Source organism: Bison bison, unplaced genomic scaffold, assembly GCF_000754665.1.
Source record: "Bison bison bison isolate TAMUID 2011002044 unplaced genomic scaffold, Bison_UMD1.0 scf7180017858415, whole genome shotgun sequence".
NCBI lineage: Eukaryota > Metazoa > Chordata > Mammalia > Artiodactyla > Bovidae > Bison > Bison bison.
In genome coordinates, this window is record NW_011488987.1 from 150,934 (window position 1) to 161,358 (window position 10,425).

A 10,425-nucleotide genomic window follows, 5' to 3' on the forward strand; every position below is an offset into this window, starting at 1 on the left:
TTCAGAAAACTAAGATCATGGCATCTCGTCCCATCACTTCATGGGAAATAGGTGGGGAAACAGTGGAAACAGTGTCAGACTTTATTTTGGGGGGGCTCCAAAATCACTGCAGATGGTGATTGCAGCCATGAAATTAAAAGACGCTTACTCCTTGGAAGGAAAGTTATGACCAACCTAGATAGCATATTGAAAAGCGGGGACATTACTTTGCCAACAAAGGTCTGTCTAGTCAAGGCTATGGTTTTTCCAGTGGTCATGTATGGACGTGAGAGTTGGACTGTGAAGAAAGCTGAGTGACAAAGAATTGATTCTTTCTAACTCTGGTGTTGGAGAAGACTTTTGCAAGTCCCTTGGACTGCAAGGAGATCCAACCAGTCCATCAAAAAGGAGATCAGTCCTGCGTGTTCATTGAAAGGACTGATGTTGAAGCTGAAACACCAATACTTTTGCCAGCTGATGTGAAGAGCTGACTCATTTGAAAAGACCCTGATGCTGGGAAAGATTGAAGGCAGGAGGAGAAGGGGACGACAGAGGATGAGATGATTGGATGGCATCACCAACTAGTGGACATGGGTTTGGGTAGATTGTGGGAGTTGGTGATGGACAGGGATGCCTGGTGTGCTGCAGTTCATGGCGTCGCAAAGAGTCAGACATGACTGAGCGACTAAACTGAACTGAACTTTAACTGTATAAATTCTATGGTTCTGAAAACTGAGATGATCCAAAATCAAGACTTTATGGATTAGAAGTGATAAACATAGTATAAACTAGAGTGCAGCTAAAGGTCACTTATGGGGAAAACTATAATCCAGAAATCACCCCTTCAGCAGATCATGCAGGCACTACTCTGTGTAGCCCCCCGCCATATGAAAATTCCAAGTACCATTTGACAATACTTGTACTAAATGCATAGTGCAAATATAACAGCACATTCAAATTTTTATTACTTCAGCTGTAATTTGTATTCTCTATCTGCTCATAAAATTTAACATGCTAAAGACAGGAATTTCCATTTGTTCTTGATTTTCATTTGAAACTAAATATGATGACATTTCCATTTCCTCTCTATTATTACACAAACCTGAAGCAAAGAAACGGAATTACCAAGCCTTGTTTTACAGGAAAAATTATCTCCACATTAATTAAATTAGTTGAGCATAATATGGCATCTTCTAATATTTGAAGGAAATGGAACAGTCAAATGACAAATAAATGCATTAAAGTATTTTAATCAATTAAGATTCAGTATAAAATCATTTGGTGTAATTGAGCACACTACAGAACAGTCTGTATAAATTATGCTTTTAAAGGAAAAAAAAAACATGTTAATTTATTCAAATCAGGGCTTGACTAGTTTTACAAATTGTAAAAGAAAATTTAAGTGATACTGAGTCTCCTCCTCTTCTCATGAAACAATCTGAATTTGAATGAAAATATCAAATCAATACCTTTTTTTGAAGTGAAATGGTTTGGCATCCATCTTTCATAGTAACACATCTCTTTTACTGTTTGATCACATTTATATTTGCTAAGACTTGCTTTCATTAAGAGTTTGCTTCACCAAGTACTGAGTTGTCTCCAGGAGCAGGGACTGTTCTGGGCTTGCCTTCCCCAGGCTGGCTCCAGAGAACAGGAAGAACTTAGCAATTGAACCTCAATCTTAAAAGGCTGGTTATATGACATGCCTTGATAACTGTAGAGAATCATCAGAGTCAGAGGGGCACTGAACCCATGAGGATTGTTTTAATCCAACAACAAATTGTGTATTAAGCACACAGTATGTGCAAAGTACTATACTCTGAAACATATGAAGATGTTTATGGTAGAGTTCCTGAACAAAGCTCTCTGAAGTGGAAAGCTGTTACATTATCTGCTGCAAAATTTAGTCTCCCATTTCTGTCTTTCATTTGTCTATCCTTCCTTGCCCCCACCCTTTCATCTTTCTATCCTTTTATCCTTCTATCCTTTTATCCACTCCTCCCCTCCTCCTGCCTCCTCTGTCTCTCATAATGATGTTTCTTGCAGATTCTCCATAGACAACAATTACAGTTGATGGACCCAATCTACTTGTTATTCACAATGATGTGAAAAGAGATTTCTTGTGATTGAGTGTACATTTAAGATGCACTTTCACAGATTCCTTTCAGTTCAATTGAGTTCAGTTACTCGGTTGGGTCCGATTCCTTGCAACCCCATGGACTGTAGTACACCAGCCTTCCCTGTCCACCACCAACTCCCAGAGCTTGCTCAAACTCATGTCCATTGAGTCAGTGATGCCATCCAACCATTTCATCCTGTGTTATCCCCTTTTCCTCCTGCCTTCAATCTTTCTCAGCATCAGGGCCTTTTCCAATGAGTCAGTTCTTTGCATCAGGTGGCAAAAGTATTGCAGTTTCAGCTTCAACATCAGTCCTTCCAATGAATATTCAGGACTGATTTCCTTGAGGATGGACTGGCTAGATCGCCTTGCAGTCCAAGGGACTCTCAAGAGTCTTCTCCAACACCACAGTTCAAAAGCATCAATTCTTCAGCACTCAGCTTTCTTTATAGCCCAACTCTTACATCCATACACGACCACTGGAAAAACCATAGCTTTGACTAGATGGACCTTTGTTGGCAAAGTAATATTTCTGCTTTTTAATATGCTGTCTAGGTTATTCATAGCTTTTCTTCCAAGGAGCAAGCATCCTTGAATTTCATGGCTGCAGTCACCATCTGCAGTGATTTTGGAGCCCAAGAAAATAAAGTCTACCACTGTTTCCACTGTTTCCCCATCTATTTGCCATGAACTGATGGACGTGAGTCTGAGTAAACTCCGGGAGTTGGTGATAGACAGGGAGGCCTGGCGTGCTGCGATTCATGGGGTCGCAAAGAGTCGGACACGACTGAGCGACTGAACTGAACTGAACTGATGGGACTGGATGCCATGATCTTAGTTTTTTGAATGTTGACTTTTAAGCCAACTTTTTCACTCTCCTCTTTTACTTTCATCAAGAGGTTCTTTAGTTCCTCTTCATTTTCTGCCATAAGGGTGGTGTCATCTGCGTATCTGAGGTTATCACTATTTTTCAGGGCAATCTTGATTCCAGCTTGTGCTTCATCCAGCCCAGCATTTCTCTTGATGTACTCTGCATATAAGTTAAATAAGTAGGGTGACAATATACAGCCTTGATGGACTCCTTTCCCAATTTGGAACCAGTCAGTTGTTCCATGCCTGGTTCTAACTGTTGCTTCTTGACCTGCATACAGATTTCTCAGGAGGCAGGTCAGGTGGCCTGGTATTCCCATCTCTTGAAGAATTTTCCACAGTTTGTTGTGATCCACACAGTCAAAGGCTTTGGCACAGTCAATAAAACAGAAGTAGATGTTTTTCTGGAATTCTCTTGCTTTTTCTATGATCCAGTATATGTTGGGAAGTTGATCTCTGTTTCCTCTCCCTTTTCTAAATCCACCTTGAAAATCTGGAATTTCATGGTTCATGTACTGTTGAAGTCTGACTTGGAGAATTTTGAGCATTTTGAGCATTATTTTGCTAGCGAGTGAGATGAGTGCAATTGTGTGGTAGTTTCAACATTCCTTGGCATTGCCTTTCTTTGGGATTGGAATGGAAACTGACCTTTTCCAATCCTGTGGCCACTGTTGAGTTTTCCAAATGTGCTGGCATATTGAGTGCAGCACTTTCACAGCATCGTCTTTTAGGATTTGAAATAGCTCAACTGGAATTCCGTCACCTCCACTAGCTTTGTAGTGAGGCTTCCCAAGGCCCACTTGACTTCACATTCGAGAATGTCTGGCTCTAAGTGAGTGATCACACCATTGTTATTATCTGGGTCATGAAGATCTTTTTTGTATAGCTCTTCTGTTTATTCTTGCCACCTCTTCTTAATATCTTCTGCTTCTGTTAGGTCCATACCATTTCTGTCCTTTATTGAGCCCATCTCTGCATGAAATGTTCCCTTGGTATCTCTAATTTTCTTGAAGAAATCTCTAATCTTTCCCATTCTAGTGTTTTCCTCTATTTCTTGCATTTATCACTGCAGAAGGCTTTCTTATCTCTCCTTGCTATTCTTTGGAACTCTGCATTCAGATGGATTTATCTTTCCTTTTCTCCTTTACCTTTCACTTATCTTTTTTTCTCACCTACTTGAAAGGCTTCCTCAGACAACCATTTTGCCTTTTTTGCATTTTCTTTTCTTGGGGATGGTCTTGATCACTGCATCCTGTACAATGTCACAAACCTCTGTTCATAGTTCTTCAAGCACTCTGTCTATCAAATCTAGTCCCTTGAATCTATTTTTCACTTCCAGTATATAATTGTAAGGGGTTTGATTTAGGTCATACCTGAATGGTCTAGTGGTTTCCCCTACTTTCTTCAATTAAGTCTGAGTTTTGCAATAAGGATTTGATGATCTGATCCACAGGCAGCTCCTGGTCTTGTTTTTGCTGACAGATTCCTTTACTAACACATTTATATTTGACATGTCTATAGTCCTTGAAGGGGTTTCCCTGATGGTGCAGCAGTAAAGAACCCACCTGCCAATGCAGGAGATGCAAGCGACACAGGTTTGATCCCTGAGTCAGGAAGTTTCTCTCCAAGAGGTAATGGCAACCCACTGCAGTATTCTTGCTTGCAAAATTCCACGGACAAAGGAACCTGGCAGGTTACAGTCCATGGGGTAGCAAAGAGTCAGATACGACTGAGCAAGTAAGCACAGCAGATAGCCCTTGAAACAAAATATACATAGTAAAAATATGAGATAATATTATTAGCATATAAGTGTATAATCCAGATGGTCCATATGTTCCCCCAAAATCAGTATTTAAAAAATCGAAATCCATAGGAAAATACGATTGGAGGAAACATGAATTGATAGTTCTGCATGAAGAGCCAAGATTGAAGAATGTAGAAGACCTGGGCCATGGATAGCCTGACACTGGTGATGAGTACAATACTGTTTTGTGCTGTACAAAGTCCAAATTGAATTGTGAACTTGATTCTGAGCAAGGTAATTGTGTGCTTATAAAATGATGAACGCATTGTGAAATCTAGATTTTGGCTTATGTCACATAAGGCTTATAGATATAAATCTAAGTACTTTATTCACTCTCTATTGTTCAGTAATTTAAAAACCAAACTCTCAGATAAAATGGTATTACTTTCAGTTTTTAAAAATATTAGTATGACCGTCATTTTCCCATGTCCTCCATTAAAAAAATGTTACTAGTAAAATAGAAGTGTGCCTTCTGATTTACATGTGTGTGTGTGTGTGCTCAGCCATGTCCAGCTTTATGCAACCCCAAAGATTGTAGCCCACTAGGCTCCTCTATCCATGGAATTATCCAGGCAAGGATACTGGAGTGGGTTGTCATTTCCTATTTCAGGGCATCTTCCTGAACTAGAGGCAAACCAGCATCTCCTATGTCTTCTGAATTGGTAGGTAGATTCTTTACCACTAGTGCCTCCTGAAAGTCCACCTTCTCATATACCTTTGGGTTTTTGGTATATTTTAGGAATATTCTGGCTTCTCTCTATCTTTCTTTTCATGTGTGTGTGTGAAGAGAAATGTCTATCAGCCACTTGACAGTGTACACGACATTTTTCTACCTGGTAGAAAAAGCCAAATGCATTTCTTAATGTGATGTCTGTTATCCCTAGAAGTCCATGAATGCAATTGAAAAAAGAATAAAACAGTGAAGCAACAAGGCAAAATATTAAGAGGACCAGAAAAATATGAAATAATCTAGGTGGCCACAAAAATTGTTACAAGCACACAATAAAGGAAAGCTTGGTTGATAATAAATGTAGATTGAAAGACATGATAATTAGGGAGACAGTGTCTGGGTGTGGCAATATGCTGGCTATGGCAGATTACCCTGGCTCTTATAGCTAAATGGGAAAGCTGTTAACATAATGAAATAGTTACCACCAGATGTATCTATTATAAAAATAAAATATTATGAGTATTATAATAGAAATTTTAAAATAAATAACAATCATATTTGGGGAGGATTACCTAAAATTCAATTCATTTATTTATATACAGATATTAGTGATGCTCACTAGGTCTCTAATTTATTAGTTTCATCTTTGATTATTGACATTTCTTGATGGAATAAGTACCTTAGATTTTGAAGCTGTCATATTTTTTCCCCAAACATTCTTTTATTTTCTTTATAAGACTGCCTAAGTACTTGGCAGTCACATGGCTTTTCTTAGTAAACCCCAAGGCTTCCATGAACATTTTTAGAGCTTACAACCAAAGAAGTAGTTATGGAATTTCAGATATTAAAACTTTTTTCACAGCCAGAAATTTCTTTGATGTTTGGGTTACTGAACACAAATTTCCTGGATAATTTGTATTCTAGTTATGTCCAACCTAGATAGCATATTCAAAAGCAGAGACATTACTTTGACAACAAAGGTCCGGCTAGTCAAGGCTATGGTTTTTCCTGTGGTCATATATGGATGTGAGAGTTGGACTGTGAAGAAGGCTGAGCGCTGAAGAATTGATGCTTTTGAACTGTGGTGTTGGAGAAGACTCTTGAGAGTCCCTTGGACTGCAAGGAGATCAGTCCTGGGTGTTCTTTGGAAGGACTGATGCTAAAGCTGAAACTCCAGTACTTCGGCCACCTCATGCAAAGAGTTGACTCATTGGAAAAGACTCTGATGCTGGGAGGGATTGGGGGCAGGAGGAGAAGGGGACGACAGAGGATGAGATGGCTGGATGGCATCACTGACTCGATGGACGTGAGTCTGAGTGAACTCCAGGAGTTGGTGATGGACAGGGACGCCTGGCGTGCTGCGATTCATGGGGTCACAAAGAGTCAGACATGACAGCGACTGAACTGAACTGAACTGAAAAGACCTATATAGTCCACTTCTGTTCCTAAGAGTATTTGTCATATTTCTTTTCAATGAACACTCTGATTCCATCTTGAACAACTTCTCCATAAGAATCTTTTTTTCTTTATATATTGTAAACTATAAAAAAAGGCACTGGTTAGGACATCAACTTTCACACCTTCACATTTTCTTCTCTTTAAGAAGTTGTATATTGTACCGCTGATAGTGTCAGGGTGAGTGTGGTTGGAGTGGGTGGCTGCTTCCCCTTCCCCTCTGCTCAGAGCTTTCTCTTGCTAAAGAAGAGGACATCTTTGCCTTTCTGGTGCCCCAGGGCCTCTGGTTAAAGGCTCAGACAACCCACCTTCCCTCCATAGACACACAGTGGGCTGATGCTTTTTTTGCTATCAAACAATTCATTCTCTTTGTAGAACATAATAATTATAGTCGCTGAATGCTCCAACTGGATATGTGTTCCTAGACTAGCTTGGTGTTAATGTTATTTCAAAACAATGATTTAGTTGTTCAGTATGTGCTCCTTGCACATATTATTTTCCAAAGGTATTTATTTTCTGTTTTAAAACTTGCCTTGGTTATAAAGAAAATTGATTTTTAATAGTTCTACAGACAGGCAGACCCAGGAACACTGACTTCTAAGTCAGGAATGGAGAAAGCCAAGAAACAACATAATTTGTTCTGTAGAATTCCTTAATGAGTCATGAATTTGTGGGAACAGTTCTCTCTTGAAGTAACGGTGAGGGCAGGAATGAAAACAGGAAGACTAGTTGAAAAAAAAAGACATGAGAACCTCCCAATATCATTTCCTATTCTCCACGCCAAGCAAATGTCCTTTATTCACCCTTGCAGGACACCAGGTACAGCTGACGGTGGGTGTGCCATAGGGAAAATGGAAGCTTACGTGAAAGATTAACCACTAGATATTAAGACAACCTCCCCTGCCCCAGCCACATTTCTGCTTCGGCTCCTGGAACTCTGGCATCTGGACTTTATACCCTTCTAGAAGGAAAGTAGGAGATTCTGATTAGCCAGGAGCTTTGCCAAGAAATGGCCCCACCTGTTCACCTACTTACTGTAGCAAGAAATTGGTCTTCTAACCTAAGGAAAATTTCTATTACAAGAGATACCCAAACAAGCAAGAAGCAAACATGACAACTATGCTGGGAGGGGGAAACATCAAAAAGTTTGTCAGTGGTATCTCCAGAGTGATATGGAATTCATGAAACAGAAACAGGATGCTACAGAAAAGAATGAGAAAGACTCTCGGCAATTAAAAATACCACAGCTCAGTAAAGAATTTATAATGTTGAAGAAATTTTCTAGAGTATCCTAAAAACTAACAGGTTTAAACAGCAAGACACAGATGAAAACAGAAGAAAAAGGCTACGAAGATTAGATAACACATACTAATAGTTCAATGTATAAATAACAAATTTCAGAATGAGAAAACAAAGAGGATAAATGAAATAAATTATCAAATAAGTAACTCAGGAAAATTTCCCATAATTGAAGTTCATGCTTTCTAGTTCAAAAGGACCCACACAACAGATGAAAATACACCCAAACCAAGGCATGTAATTTGAAATTTCACAAAAAACTTATGTTTCCAAGAGAAAAAGTTACATGCGAGAGATGAAAAAATCAGAATGGTTTTGGACTTCACAAGAGCATGGGAAACTAAAATATAGACTGAGACCTTCACAGTTCTGAGAAGTATTTCCAGCTTAGAAGTTTGAGGGTAGAATAAATACAGTATCAAATATACTGGATCTCAAAAAACCTAGCTCCCATCACTCTTTCTTAGGAAGCAGTTAGAGAAAGTGTGTCAAGAAAATGAGGAAGAAAAACCGAGACATGGAATCTAGGAAATAAAGAATCAACTCAAAAGAGAGGAAAGTGAATCTTCAGGATGATTGAGAAGGGAGATTCCAGGAATTAGCTGTAAACCTGGCAAAAAGAGCTACCAGTCCAAATCAGAACAGGTCAGAAGACTCTAGGCAAGATGTCTCCAAAACAGACAATATTGATAGAGTTACTAATATGTCTTAAAATACCATAAGGTTTATTTAGACAGATGCAGAGAGTTTGGGGGTGAGTTAATGATAAATGCATAGCAAACTAAAAAAGAAAGATAGCTGTTAATTCTAAGAAGAAAAAGTTGTGAAAGAAAAGAAAAAGTACTCATAGCATACTCTATGGCTTAACTTCATAATACAAGCCTTAGATATTGATTCAACAAAATATGACGCAATTATATTGGGCGGATGGAGTAGAGGGAAGGAGATTATGTGAGCTTGAGGCAGGGAATGGTAGGGGTAACATCTATGATCTTCATTCTCCATAGTCCTGGACAAGTGGATAATGTTTACAACTAAAACGATAAAGAAATTGCACAATAAATGTGTATTTTATAAATAAGGAAACAGCCAAAGGTTAAAATGTCACCTTTGGGAAATCTAGAATTGATTGTTTTTCATCTCCAAGTCTTTTATAAATATTTGACTCTTTAAACAAGGTGTGTGTAACTTTGATAAGGATTAAAAGCTAAATTCTAAAAAGCATCATGGCTTTTGCCCAAGTTTTTGTATTTTTAATATTCTGGTTCTCAGGTATACTGGATCTGAGTAACCTGTGAATCTGAACTTTGTAAATAAAAGTTGTCTTGATTTACTCAAAATTCCACTGTAGAATATTAAATAATCTGTGGGATTTATGGACATGAAAGGTTAGCTTCTTGCCTAATTCTTCAGTGAACTATGAGTATTTAATTAAGGAAAATATTGAAGAGCTGAGTTTTTTTTTTTAATATCTGTCCTTAATCTACCAGCCAGTATCAAAACACGAATATATATAAATATATAAATGTCCTTGCACTTTATCTGTAAAAGACTCTGTTCTAAGAGTTTGAGGTGAGGCAGTTTTTCTTTTTCCTTTTGTTCTCCCTAGTCAATTGATCCGTTCTTCCTTTAACTGTACATGGAAGGGCCAGGATGCTGCACAGTTTCAAGGGGCCTGCGTCACATTGCCCACCAGGCTCCTCCATTCGTGAGATTTTCCAGGCAAGGGTACTGGAGTGGGTTGCCATTTCCTTCTCCAGGGGATCTTCCTGACTGAAGGAATGAACCCGGGTCTCCAGCATTGTAGGCAGACGCTTTACCATCTGAGCCACCAGGGAAGCATGCATCACATTAGACACATGTTAATGACACCCCTTGTGGGGCACCAAGTCAAGGAGAAACAAATGGTGGTTATGAAATGAGAGTGACTTTTGACCTCTTGAGAGCAAAGTGTAAGGGCAGAGACCAGCGTGGAATACAAATTCTACAATAGAGAGCTCAAGAAAATTCTACTTCACTCGTTTCAAATCCTAGACCTAACTTATTTGTGCCCTAGCGAATGACTTCAGAGTTTTGGTGCTCAGAGATTTTCTAGGTGTATGTCTCAGCAGCATTGAGAGAGAAGGAAGGGAAGGAGGGAGGGGAAAAAGGAAGGAAGAAAGAACAAGAAGACATAGACCCTCTGCGCACATGACATCACTGAATTCTAAAGGTGGAATGAAATGTTTT